The sequence below is a fragment of the Eublepharis macularius genome, chromosome 1 (assembly GCF_028583425.1).
Source record: "Eublepharis macularius isolate TG4126 chromosome 1, MPM_Emac_v1.0, whole genome shotgun sequence".
NCBI classification, from domain to species: Eukaryota; Metazoa; Chordata; class Lepidosauria; order Squamata; family Eublepharidae; genus Eublepharis; species Eublepharis macularius.
Genome location: NC_072790.1, coordinates 125225242 through 125239634, shown reverse-complemented (window position 1 = coordinate 125239634; position 14393 = coordinate 125225242). Strand labels below are relative to the sequence as shown.

Here is a 14393-nt window from a genome sequence, read left to right as displayed (position 1 = left end):
CCCTTCTTTTGGAATTGGAATGTAGATTGAGCGTTTCCTGTCTGCGGGCCATTGTTTTGTTTTCAGTATTTGTTGACAGATTTTCATTAAGATTGTCATGGTTTTGATGGTACTCAGTTTCCGTAGCGTGAAATAGCTCTGTTGGAATTTCATCTACTCCAGATCATTTCCCCCCCCGCCCTCACAATTGATTGAATGCAGCTTTTACCTCACTTTCTAAGATTTCTGGTTCTTTATCAAAAGTTTCTTCTTTGACGGCATCTGCCATCCTTCCTTTGTATATCTATAGTGCATACCCATTAAGAATACAGTTCCAGTCTCCCCATCCAAAAAAGGAAACTGTGCAGTTGGAAAAATGCAGAGGACAAACAAAATAATCAAGTGATGGGAACACATTCCATATGAGGTGAAGCCTTTGGGGTTTTTGGTTACTAAAAAGACAACTAAATTGAGACATGATAAAATTATGCATAAATGGGGACAGTAGTGGGAAAGAACTTTTTAACCAGCTCCTGAAATATTAAGCTTCAAGGGCACTTAACAAAATTGATGAGCACCAGATTCAGAACAGACAAAAGAAAGTAGTTCTTCACAAAATATATAATTAATTTGTGAAACTTATTGCCATATGGTTTAGTTATAGCCACTAGAACAGGTGTATTTAAAAAGAGACTGGGCAAATTCATAGAGGATAGATTTTTTTAATAGCTATTAGCCATGGTGGCTAAATGAAATCTTCACTCTCAGCGGCAATGTATCTCTGAATACCAGTTGCTTTTGACTTACATGCTTCTGATTCTGGGACATCTGCTTAACTGCTGTGGGAAATGGGATGTTGGACTAGAGGGACCATTGGTTTCCTACAAGCATAAGACTCCACCTAGCAAACTCCTTTAATCTCTCAGGAAAAAAGCATCAACATTTTACCCTAAACTCTTGTTGCTATTAAAATTAGAAACGAATACATTTTCTTGAGCTTCTGTTTTCATATCAAAGTATTTATCTGGTTTTTGACAAGTTACAGATGCTAATCTCAGCTCAACTTAAAGCTGTGCAAAACCCCCAGACCAATTATTAAGGCTCTAAGGCACTATGCAGCCTCTGAGCTAGACCACAAGGGGAATTTCCAGGCCTTGAGAACAAGGCAACTATGAACTTCCTAAAGCTGACTGACCTGAAATTATGCAGGGTAGAGTCTCTGTGAGCCCTTTCCCAGTCTGTGACTGGGAGCCACTCTGCCATCCCGCCCTTCCTACAGACAGGCTGGAAGAGAATTCAGCCAAAGTTCAAGGTACTTCTTCAGACATGGTAAGAAAAGATAATTAATTGCACATCTCTTTTACTCCCAAGCCCAGGATCTTCCCTCAGGTGTGCCCAGTGGCAAACCCAAGAAACTGAACAGTTCCTGGAAGCCCAAATAATAGTTTCAGGTAAGTAGATATGCTGTTCTGCTGTAGAACAATGGGATTTAAATCTTGCTACTGGTCTCAAATCCTGCTGGAAGCCCAACACAACCTTTGGAGATGATGCATATTTACTTCTAGTGTCTAAGGATTGAATAAAAGATTAGATGAAACTTTAAGGGATGCAATCAAAAGTACACAAATGGCACTTTTTAAAAAAGCAGCAGTTATATGAACATTAAACGAAAGTTTTAGCTGAGCTCAAGTTGAAGAAATTCTCCTAATCCCTGAGGTGAAGACTGTCTCCGACACTGTAGTTATTTCTTTTCACCCTATCAAAGTATTCATTAGGTTTCCATCTAGCTACTGATGGCTACCAATAGGGGGTAGGTTGTCATGCTGGAAAGGTGACATGAGATGCTGCAACACTGATCAACCTCACACTGGTTGTTGTGGATTTTCCGGGCTGTATAGCCGTGGTCTTTGCATTGTAGTTCCTGATGTTTCGCCAGCAGCTGTGACTGGCATCTTCAGAGGTGTAGCACCAAAAGACAGAGATCTCTCAGTGTCACAGTGTGGAAAAGATGTTGGCAGGTCATTTATATCTACTCAGGACGGTGGGGTTGGGCTGAGTCATCCTGTAAGAGTTTCGCAGGGTGTGGAATGCTAATGGAGGGAGACTTCACTGTATCCTGAGGAGGTTCTTTTGCATATGGATTGGTGCTTGATATGCTAATCTTCTCTGCAGGGCTATTGTAGGGTATAGAGTGTTTTGTTAGCCTGGTGTTTTTCAGGACAGGAAACCATGCTCTATTCATTCTTAAAGTCTCTTCTTTCCTGTTAAAATTGTGCTTATGCTTATGAATTTCAATGGCTTCCCTGTGCAATCTGATAAAGTAGTTGGAAGTGTTGTCCAGTATTTTAGTGTCCTGGAATAGGATACTGTGTCCTGTTTGAGTTAGGCTATGTTCAGCCACTGCTGATTTTTCCGGATGGCCAAGTCTGCAGTGTCTTTCATGTTCTTTTATTCTTGTCTGGATGCTATGCTGTGTGGTCCTGATGTAAACTTGTCCACAGCTGCAGGGTATGCGGTATACTCCTGCAGAGGTGAGGGGGTCTCTACTGTCTTTTGCTGATCATAGCATCTGTTGTATTTTTCTGGTGGGTCTGAATACTGCTTGAAGGTTGTGCTTTTTCATAAGCTTTCCCATCTGATCAGTGATTCCTTTGTTATATGGGAGACTGTTTTTCCTTGGTTGTTTGATTTATCCTCAGTTTAATTGCTCTTCTGATTTCATTTCTGGAGAAGCCATTTGCTTGAAGTGCATGGTTTAGATTATTAGTTTCCTCGTTGAGAAAGTGCAGTTCACATATCCGTCTTGCATGGTCTACTAATGTTTTTATTATGCCTCTTTTCTGTCGAGGGTGGTGATTGGAATTTTTGTGTAAGTACTGATCTGTGTGAGTTGGTTTCCTGTAGACCTTGTGACCTAACTGAAAGTTTGCTTTGCGGATGACCAAGGTATCTAGAAATGGAAGTTTTCCCCCAATTTCTTTCTCCATGGTGAATTGTATGTTCCTCACACTGTCAAGTTAATGTAATGACTTCCACATCATATGGGAGCTGCCCAAAATGTGGCTTCTCCTCTATTGGTAAGTCTTCTGGAAACTGGGGGAATGTTGGCATGAAGAGGAACCACAGTTTGGGCTTCTCCCATGCAGTCCATGAGCTCCCATGGGAAAGAAGTGGTGCTGCAGTGGCTCCTGCACTGCCACTGTAACATCAAACACCATTTTAAAAGGTCATCAGTGCTTCAGCATCAAGTTTATTCAAACTATTCTCAGTTGGTATAAATATGGCTTATTTATTTTATGCATCTGATGCAGAATGAGCATGTTTGTGCCCAATGAAAATCTGAAAGTTGTTTACATATTTCAGTGAATTCATTCCATCCAAAGCACTATCAAAATAACCATCTGAAAATCTTGCTAGAAGATCTATCATGCCAAAAGTCCAAAAAAAATCATAATTCCAAATTCCATTGTGCCCCCGCATAAGTTTGCATTGCTGTCAAGCCTCTGGCATGAAATAATATAATGCCTTGTGACAAGATGCAAGAAATATACAGTGAAAAGATAATGAATCTTTCAGACACACAGAATGTTTTCAGGCCAAATATCATCTGCCTCTTGTAGCCAGTCCAAACACATGACAATTAACTAAACAGAAGTGAATATTAAAACACATGCATCGTCCAAGTACTGACAGTTTCTCAAGTGGATAATTATGTTGCATTTAGCAGAAGACATAAACAAAGAAAATAAAAGTAATGATGTGGGGACTACTTCTTTTGAATAGATTGATGTAATGTTTCTAGAAGAAAATGGAGTTGAAAAGGAAGAACATTTTCTAGCTTAAAGGTTGTCTCTGCTATATCCTCAAAATATACTATAGGGTTTAGAGATGGGAGCTTGGTAAAAATTGTAGTAAAAATTGCAATTGCTACAATGACAAGAATAAGAAGAATCAAGTTCTGCATGTTGAAAACTCCAATTCTGTAGGCTCACAATATTATAATATTAGGGATCGTTCAAAGAATTATCTTTTGGAAGTCTCTGTAAGCCCTTCTTCAATCTGTGAGTGGGAGCAACTCTGCCCTCCAACAACATTTTCCAATGGAAGACTGCACGTTTAACAAAGGGGAACAGTTGGATCCGACCTTTAATCAGCATAATTTTTGTTGCAGAAATGGAGTGATCTGACTCTGTTGAAAGGTCTAGTACTCAACAGAGAAGGTTCCACCCAAAGAAGAAGTTATGGAGGTGTCCTCCCTGTATAGAAAAAAATGGTCTTGTCTGAAATATATGCTCACATTTATAATCAACTAGTCTTCTTTATCCTTTGTAAGGAAGGTTCAAAGATGATTTAACATGAATAAGTGCCAGGTTTTCTACCTGGGTACCAAAAATGCAAAGCATGCATATTGGATGAGGGATACACTTCTGGGGAGCAGTTAGGGTGAACAAGATCTTGGGATATAGGTGGATAGGCAGCTAAATATGGTCAGTGGGACAAAGCAGCAGAAAAGACGAACAGAATGTTGGTGTGTATAAACAAAGGCATAACATCCAGATCACAATATATTGCATTGATCAGGCCCCACTTGGAGTATTGTGTGCAGTTCTGGAGGCCTGATTTCAAAAAGGACATGAACAAACTGGTACAGATGAACAGGAGAGCAACCAAGATGATCAGGGACCTGGATACCAAACCCTACAAGGAAAGATTGAGGGACCTGGGAATGTTCAGTTTGGAGAAGAGGACGTTGAAGGGAGACAAGATTGCTCTCTTTAAGTATTGAAAAGGCTGTCACTTAGGGAAGGGAGCTGTTCCTGTTGACAACAGATGATAGGACTCGAAACAATGGGTTTAAACTACAGGAGGGAAGGAAACAGCCAGACGTTAGGAAAAACTTCTTCACTTTAAGAGTAATTCAGCTGTGGGAATAGGCTGGCTAGAGATGAGGTGGGTTCCCCCTCATTGGCAGTCTTCAAGGAGGCATGGGACAAATACTTGACAGAGATGCTTTTGGCTGTTCCTGCATTGGGAAGTGGGTTGGACTAGATAGTCTGTAAAGCCCCTTCCAACTCTATGATTCTATGTTAGTTCTTTGGAAGGAGCAGGAACAACTATTTAAGTAAAATTAATAACTTACTACTCATAATTCATTTCTTAAATTGGTATTATACTAAGCTCGATCCTACATCACTGTCAGTATTTTCTTTATATATGTAATGCTGGTGAAGCAAGCTGGCAGGACACCATAGAGTTAGTTTGGTGTAGTGTTTAAGAGCCAGCTGGATGACCTTGGGTCAGTCACAGCTCTTTCAGAGCTCTCTCATCCCCACTCACCTTACAGGGTGATTGTTGTGGGGATAATAATAACATGTGAACCACTCTGAGTGGATGTTAATTTGTCCTGAAGGGTGCTATATAAATCAAATGTTGTTGTTGTTAGTATTGGCTCTTCTGAACTGTATATTTTAGCAGCTTGATTGTATTTCAATTGCATTTGATTTGATTTGATTTGATTTGATTTGATTTGATTTGATTTATACCCCATCCTCCCCACAGATGGGCTCAGTGTGGCTAACAACATTCAAAAAATACATTAAATACCATAAAATACCATAAAATCGATAATAATTTTTTAAAGTCATTAATATAGTCCAGGAGCAGGCTATTTAAACAAATATTGGGAGTCCGTATACAGGCATGGCAGATGGCTGAGGGCAGCTACGGAAGAAATGGTGGTCTTTGATGGAAGAAGGAGGACACCCACTGGCACTCAGCCAAAGGCCTGGCAGAACATCTCTGTTTTACAGGCCCTGCAAAACTGTAACAGGTCCTGCGGGGCCCGGATCTCCAGCAAGAGAGCGTTCCACCAGGACGGGGCCAGGGCAGAAAAAGCTCTGGCCCTGGTTGAGGCCAGACGGATGTCCTTCAGGCTGGGGACCACCAGGAGTTGCTTGCCTGCAGAGCGCAACACCCAGCAGGGGACGTAATGGAACAGGCATTCCCGCAGTTATGCAGGTCCCAATCCATGAAGGGTTTTAAACACCAAGGTTAACACCTTGAACTGGATCCAGAACTCCACTGGGAGCCAGTGCAGCTGGCACAGCACAGGATGAATGTGCGCTCAGATTGGCATTCCAGTAAGAATGTGTGCCACTGCATTCTGGACCAGCTGTAACTTCTGGGTCAGGCCCAAGGACAGCCCAGCGTAGAGTGAGTTGCAGTAGTCTAGCCTGGAGGTGACCATTGCATGGATTACTGCGGCCAGGTCCCAGGGTGAAAGATAGGGCGCCAGTTGCCTATCAAAGATGAAAAAAGACAGACCTGGCAATGGTCGTGACCCGGGCCTCCATTGAAAGTGTGGCATCCAAGGTCACACCCAGGCTCCTCACCATCAGCGAAGGTTTCAATTGTACCCCGTCGAGTGCTGGGAGCCGGGTCCCCAGCTTGATCACCCCACGACCGAGACACAGAACCTCCATCTTCAGGGGATTCAATTTCAGGCGACTCTGATGTAACCATACCGTCACAGCCTCAAGACCCTTGGCCAAGGAATCCAGAGCGAGATCATGCTGGCCATCCATCAGCAGATAGAGCTGAGTGTCATCTGCATACTGGTGACAACCCAGCCCAAAGCTGCAGGCTAACCAGGCGAGGGGGTGCATATAAATGTTAAATAGCATCGGGGAAAGAATCACCCCCTGAGGGACACCACATACCAAAGAATGGCGAGCGAACATCTGTTCCCCAAGTGCCACCTTCTGTCTCCGATTGAAAAGGAAGGAGTTCAGCCATTACAAGGCTGTTCCACAAATCCCCACATCGGCAAGGCAGTGGGTCAGAAGATTATGATCGACCGTGTTGAACGCTGCTGTAAGATCTAAAAGTATCAGCAATGCCGACCCGCTCCGGTCCAGGTGTCACAGCAGATCATCTGTGAGGGTGACTAGAGCTGTCTCTGTACCATGGCCAGGCCTGAAGCCAGACTGGAATGGATCCAGGATAGAGGCATCATCCAAGTATACCTGCAGCTATTCCGCTACCACCCTCTCAATTACCTTACCCAGGAACGGAAGATTCGAAACTGGGCGGTAATTGGCTGGATCAACAGAAGCCAATGATGGTTTCTTTAATAAGGGCTGCACCACTGCCTCCTTCAGTGAGTCTGGGAAAAAAACAGAACTCAGAGAAAGATTAATGATGTCAGCTAATTGTGCCCGAATCCCATCACCGCCCGTCTTCACAAACCATGATAGGCACGGGTTGAGTGGGCATGTGGCAGGTTTCACAGCGTGCAGGACCCTGCCTATCTCCTCCTGGGAAAGTGGCCTGAATTGATCTAATATCAACCCTGAGGACGACCAAGGGGCCTCCAGTACACATGCTGCATCAACCATGGTGGACAGATCCCAGCAGAGTGACAAGATCTTATCCACAAAATAGTCTCCAAAAGCCTCACAGCTTATTACCGAATTTACATTTTTATTTGTCCCATGTGTGAGGGACGTTGAAGACTGAATCACTCTGGAAAGTTGATTCGGTTTCGTTTTCTCAGCCATGCCGGACGCTCCTCTCGGCTGGTCCGGGAGGAAACGACCGGGCACCCTGACCGGGCGGCTGATCCGCAAGGATTAGCCCCCAGGACTCCCAGGGAGGGAGCCAGGGTCCGGGACGCGGCGGGAAGAACTCCCCGAAATCAATGCGGGGGGGGAATTGCCCGTTTGTTCCTATGGAGGCCGGCAGATGTGCGCGGCGCCTCGAGTGCCGCCGGGCAACGAGAAACGGCAAGTAAAAGAAACAGGCGGAAGCCTGTAAACAAGCGAATCCCTTCTGTTCTACAAGCGTTTGTGAAGGAGAGGTTGATCTGAAGAAGACTCGCTCTTCCCCTTCGTTGAGTTCCAGAATTTTGTTGGCGCCCCCCCCCCCCAAATGGCAGCAAAGAAGCAAAGTCCCGCTCTCGGTAAGTCAATCTCGGCTACCTTGCAGAAGGGGGAGTCGCTCGAAGAGTTGGTACGCAGGGTGGTGGTGGAAGCTATAAAACCCTTTGTTGACAAGCTGAACGAAACTGATCAAAGGGTGGGCTTAATTGAAAGCGAGGTGAAAACCATTAAGGCAGTAGCGGGGGGGGCAGAAAAGTCTGCTCTGGAAAGTGCGTCACTTGTGAAGGCTACAAAAAAGGAGCTGAAGTTGGTGGAGAACCAGCTGATCGGGCTACAGGTGGAACGAACACAGACAATTTTGCGTCTCCAAAACGTGAAAGAGGAGGAAAATGAGGATCTGTGGGATTTGGTCTCGGAACTACTGGCGACACCCGCGAGGACGACTAAAGAAGAGGTTAAAAGCGCCATTTTGGAGGTCCGTCGGGCTTCTTCAAAATATGCAACAAAGCGACAGTTGCCTCGTGAGATCATTATTGACTTTTCATCTAAAAAGATTCGGGACACCATCCTATATAACTCATACAATGCGGACTTGGACTTTATGGGTTTGAAAGTCAAGATTTTGAAGGACGTTCCATTTCTAGTCCGGAAACGGCGTTTTAAATATAAAAAGTTTGCAGCTCTTCTGAGGGACCATGGAATAAAGTACAAATGGTTATTCCCGGAAGGAATATGGTTCAGATATAAAGATCAGGCCTATAAGATATTATCAGAAGATCAACTAAAGGATTTTGAGAATAAAAACCCAGAACTCTGCTGCACCAAGAACGAAGAAAAGGAGGAGCCGGAGGGGGGGGGGAGGAGAGCATCGCAACAGCAGTTGCACAGAGAGAATTGCGTCCGGGACCTAGAAGGGGGAGGAAAGTTTAATCAGAATTTGAAATGTTTATTCTCTGTATGATTAACCACTCCATCATTATTCTATGGAGCTATTTTTGTATTATGACAGTATGAAGGGAAACATTGAAGTGTAGTGTTTAGTGTCTGTAGTTCATTCCCCCCCCCTTTTCTTTTTCCACCTCCCTTTGTCCCTTCCCTCTCCCCTTTCCTTGTGATAGTCTGGTGTAGTCTTTTGTAGCTATGAAAAATAAAAAAATTTATAAAAAAAAAAAATGAATCACTCTGGAAAGTTGTGCTGGGCAAGAACTAGCAGACGCAATGGAAGCTGCATAGTAGTCTCTCTTTGCAGCTTTCACTGCCATCTCATAGGCCTTCATAAACGTCCTATAAGATGTTCTCGTCACTTCTTCATGGAGTCGCGCCACACTCGCTCTAGCCGTCTCAGCTCCTGTTTCATTTGTCATAGCTCATCAGTATACCAAGGAGCTAGTTCGGGGGCGGAGAGGACAACGGGGAGCAATCTTGTCAATCGCTTCAGAGAGATGGGCATTCCAATTCTCTATCAGCTCATCCAATGAGCCACATGGTGGCATCGGATCCTGCAGAGCATTCTGGAATTCAATTGGATCCATTTGACTCCGCAGGCGAGCATAAATCAGCTCATTGCCCAAGGGGGGGGGTCATGGTGACCAGACAAGCCCTCAGGATGAGGTGGTCTGACCATGGCACTGCTATAGGTTCATCCAGATTCACCTGTATCCTCACCCCAAAGATAAAATCCAGCATGTGTCCTGCTTGATGTGTGGGCATCGATACAAGCTGGCAGAGTCCTAATGCCACCATGGAGGCTACTAGGTCCATGGCCCGTGAGGAGGTAGCATCATCAGCATGGACATTGAAGTCCCCCAAGACCAGAAGCCTGGGGTACTCCAAGGCCCAGCCAGCCACTGCCTCCAACAGGCCAGGCACAGCATCTGCTGGTGCGCTGGGTGATCGGTACACCAGACAGATGGCTATATTTTAAGAAAAGCATTGTCACCTATGTATAAGTAGAGATGGGCACGAATCAAATTACAACCCAAAAAAACACACGAACCAGGCCGGTTCATGGTTTGCAAACCAGTGGTTCGTGAAAGGTCGTTTCCACGAACTTCCACAAACTGGTCTACTGGTTTGTTTGGGTCATAAAGGAGCAGTTTAAATGGCCATTTCCCCAGGGAAATGGCCATATAAACTTTTCCTGCGGCTTGCAAGTGGCAGGTCCCTTTAAACTATCAGCTAGCAGGTAGCAAGGGGGAATCCCCTGCTGCCTGCCAGCTTATAGTTTAAAGGAACCTGCTGCTTGCAAGCCACAGGGCCCTTTAAACTGCCCAACCCCCAGCCCCCCAGCCCCAGCCCCACACTTATCTTGCCCTGCGGGCCCACGGCATCCTCCCTCTCCTCCTGCAAGGGGCAGGAAGGCTAGTTTTGGCCTCTTCCGCCACTGCATTGGCCCGCAGGGTGGCAGAGGAAGCCAAAAACGGCCTTCCCGCTCCTCAAATGGCCACCATGTGGCAGGGAGGCTCTTTTCGGCCTCCTCCACCATCCTGTGGGCCCATATGATGGTGGAGAAAGCCGAAAACAGCCTTCCCACCCCTCAAATGGCCGCCACAGCCAGCTGATAGTTTAAAGGGACCTGCCGCTTGCAAGGCAGGAAAGGGTCCTTTAAACTGTCATATGCCTCTTTCCATGCTGCTGCTAAGCGGCTGGAAAGGGGCATTTAAACTCCACAAACCACAAACTGGTTCATAAACTTGCCCCAGTTCATGCCAGTTCATGGTTCCTGGTTCATGAAAACCCACGAACCACGAACCTCATGGTTCGTTTTTTTGTGGTTCGTGCCCATCTCTATGTATAAGCCCTGAGGGACGGGTATAATTCAAAAAAATGAATAAATATTCCTGGAGCTTCTAGAGCATATAAATGAATCTAATAAATTCTGCTTCCTTGTAATGGGTTATTCTATATGGCATAGCCTTTATTGGTATGTGCAGCAAATAAAACCAAAGCAAAAATTCAAGGAACAGTCTCTGCTCCTTAAATCCTTTGCCGTTACCTCTGCAGCATTCTTGTTAAGACCCATTGATATCTTTGATTTTCCCACCTCCACTTCCTTTGTGCTTTACAGGTGGAGAGCAAAGGGTATTTCAGTTTCACACAGCTGGGTTTAATGAGCATGTAGGTGCTGAATTACCATACACCCCCTTAGTTCTATAGTTCACTTTAACATCCTGCTTTAGAACCATATAAGAGAGAACCAGAACATTCTTTCAAAGACTTCACTCCCTTGAAAATGCAGTTTCACAGCACTAAAGATGAAGATGCAGATCTCCTCTGTGGCATGCAGTGCTTTTCTGCAGCTTCATTTGGCACACCAGTTGCAGCTTGTTCATGCTAAGTAATGAATGATCTGGCCCTTGTTACCATGCTCTGGTCGCATCCAATGCTTTATGAAGGGCTGCCTCTGAAGTCTGTCCAGAAACTTCAGTTAGTACAACACTGACCAGTAAAGATTAGGGTTAAGAGAAATTGCCTTAATTCCTCTTTACCCAGTTTCTCCTTAAAATCCAGCAATCCTTCCCCACCCCATCCTTTTTTAGGAATTTGGAGTTGTTTCTAATAAAACCTTCTTACCTCCATGCTTCAGTACCACTCCATGGTGTATGACATATAATTGCAAGGGTGGGTGAAAGAATTTCTTTTCAAAGAGAAATGAAAGAGAAATGTAAGAAAAATTCCTCTCTTAAAAGCAAAAAATAAATAAATAAGAGGAACCAGTGGCTGTATTTTAAAAAGTGAATTTTTCAAAAAGAAATTCCCCTCTCTATAACAACCCTAATAAAAGAATGATCTTTACTGGTGGCCTGTTTACTTCCCAGCACAATGCAAAGTGCTCTGTATTATCTATAAAGCCCTAAATGGTCCTGGCCAGTAGGGGTGTGCACTGAAAATTTTTCCATTTCACTTTCAAATCCAGGGCTTCTGAAAGAATAATGCATCGTTATTGGTCTTTTCAGGATAGAGTGTTGTCAGCTTGGATCGAATCTATTTGGTTTCTTTCACTAGCATGAGTTTTGGTACCATTCTTTGCAATGAGTGCTTCCAGGCTCTTTTGGGGAGCTGTTCTTACACTTAATGTCACCAAAATCACACAGAACACAGTCTTCCATCTAAACCATTGGTCCACAGTTACACAACACATACACAACAATGGATCCTGAAGAAGGCAAGTGTCAGAAGATGCACACTATGATAGGAAACTCGCTGGCAAAATGGTAGTGGAGAAGTGGCAGCAGCAAAATAATCCTGGTTTATATTTACTTTTTTATTTCTTGCCCCCGACATCTTTTTATCAAATCTATACTGTCTGAACATGAATGATGTTGTACCTCGCCCTGAGCCCGCTTGCGGGGAGGGCAGGTTAAAAATAAAATAAATAAATAATAAATAAATGTTTCATTTAGCTATGACAGTTAATACCTTTTGATAGAGCTATCCTCAATGAATGTGTTGAGTCTGCTTTTCAAGCCAAATAAGCTATCAATTATCACAACATCCAGTGGCAATTTAATAATTCCACATTGTCATTGTAATCTGCTAATGCTGAGCGTCAGCCAAAAGATTGGCCACATCACTGCTTGCATTTTAGTAATTGTGAACGGTAGGAAGATAAACTGATATTATGCTCCTAATGGAATACAGAGACATAGGGAGCAGGTTTTATTTGGCAAAGGTCTGGACTCCTTAAGGGTAGCTTTTTGACAACCATTGGCTAAGTACCAATGAATTTTGAGAATTCTCTGTGTTGATGAAGATTCTATAAGTATCTTTTTCCTATCTTTCATTGGGAGATTTTTGTTGCTGCTGTTGGATTTAGTTTTCATTTATTCTGAAGCCTTTGAAAAGCTTTCATAAACTTTCAGAAAGAGACATGGGAATAGGAAAACTATAGAAAGACATCTGTATGCAATATATAATGCATTGCCAGAATTACTCAAACCTGACCTGATTGCTCAGTTCACTGGCTGATTCAGCAATGCTGTTGAGTTTATGTTTAGTCTGTTTTTCCTCTTTCAGACACACTTGCTTTTCCTTGATCAAAAAAGGCACATATGGAGCACAAAAATGTTTGAATGACTTTATCATGGTCCTATCTGAAAACCATATTGCTTTCATAACTTATATAGGTTACAGTTCACAAAGTGCTACCTCATTTTTCTTGGCTCACTTCTTAACATGCTATAGGGACAGTATGCAATTGGTTACATTTTATAGATAAAAAGGTCTCTGAAATTCAATGTTAGTTAATATTGCTTCAATGCTTCAAAATGAATGTGTTCTGAGCCATATAATAAATCTACATTCTACGAGGAGACATTTTGTTAAACTTTTCCATTCTACTGCTACTTACAATTTCCTTTGTTTAAAAAGCAATCTTTAAATGTGATAAATGCTCACCCTAAAGAATTCTAGGGACCATAGCTTATAAATACGTAAGTATCTTTGGGATCATTGGCCATATTTCTTAATTCTAATATTTATTTTACTTATAAGTGATGTGCTAATTCATTTGCATGAAATAAAATTTAACAACAGTCTGAACTAGTTATAACATGTTTGTGATGGCCCCGTGGGGTTCTTCTCTTCACTAGTGAAAGTGGGGGACTGAACAGGTGGCTGCCTGCCAGTCTCCCATTCTGACTGAGACTGTTAACTAAGAGAATACAGAAGACAAAGAAAAACTGGAGGGAGGGACAGAGTTCCCCCCCCCTCCGGATCGGTGCTTCCATGAGGAATACTGGTCTAGGGAGATTTGAGAATGCACCTAGTGGTCCAAGCACACACCAGCCCTTTCTTAGTACTCACTGGGTTAACAATCCCAATTGGACCAGCCCAAGGGCTGACTGAGCTGGATGAGCCTCTCACTCCTGGCTTCCCAGCCCACCATCTCTGTAGGGTCTTTTTAATCACAGCAGGTACCACTTCCACCCTGGCACAGGGAAGCCCACCAGCAGCAGTAGGAGAGCATAGAGTGGCTGCTGCAACTGCCAGACTGAGATCCCCATGAGCACCTCCCCAGCAGGGCACAAATGAGAGCAGTTATTTCCAGAACTCCCACCTCATCTGCATAAAGAGATCCTTTGCGACAGCCAGAGGGGCAGGGGCAGGAAGCAGCCACCCTCCTTTCACCCATGTGTGTGCAGATGGGTGCAGGAGGCAGGTCCTGTCCAGAGGACTGCGAGATGCCAGCTTGGGATGGTGTCATGAGGCCACAAGTGCCATGGCTGGGGCACCTCCCCTGCACAGTGAGCATCAAGCAACCCTGGCCACATGGAGTGACTTGGCACCCCTGTTTGTAATGCTGTTTGAGCCCATGTCTAGTCAGGAGAGATCAGGGATTGAAAATTTCAGTGGTAAGAATATAGATAACTCTGAGGTAAAATCAGTACATGAACCAACTTAAGGTCTAATGTTTCAGACTAATGAGAGTTTCTTAAGCATAGTTACTTAAATCTTTATGTTGAGAGGCTTTTTTCCCAATGTTTTCCCAAACACTCTAGTATACTTTCTTTGAGTATTCTCTTACCCTTTTGG

The 14393-nt window shown here is 43.8% G+C and overlaps 1 protein-coding gene across 3 annotated transcripts in view; it reads right to left on the bottom strand.

The window, feature by feature from the left end:
- GRM1 (glutamate metabotropic receptor 1) overlaps positions 1-14393 on the bottom strand; it is a 308061-nt gene that overhangs the window by 254315 nt on the left and 39353 nt on the right. The gene's annotated exons all lie outside the window — the stretch shown is intronic.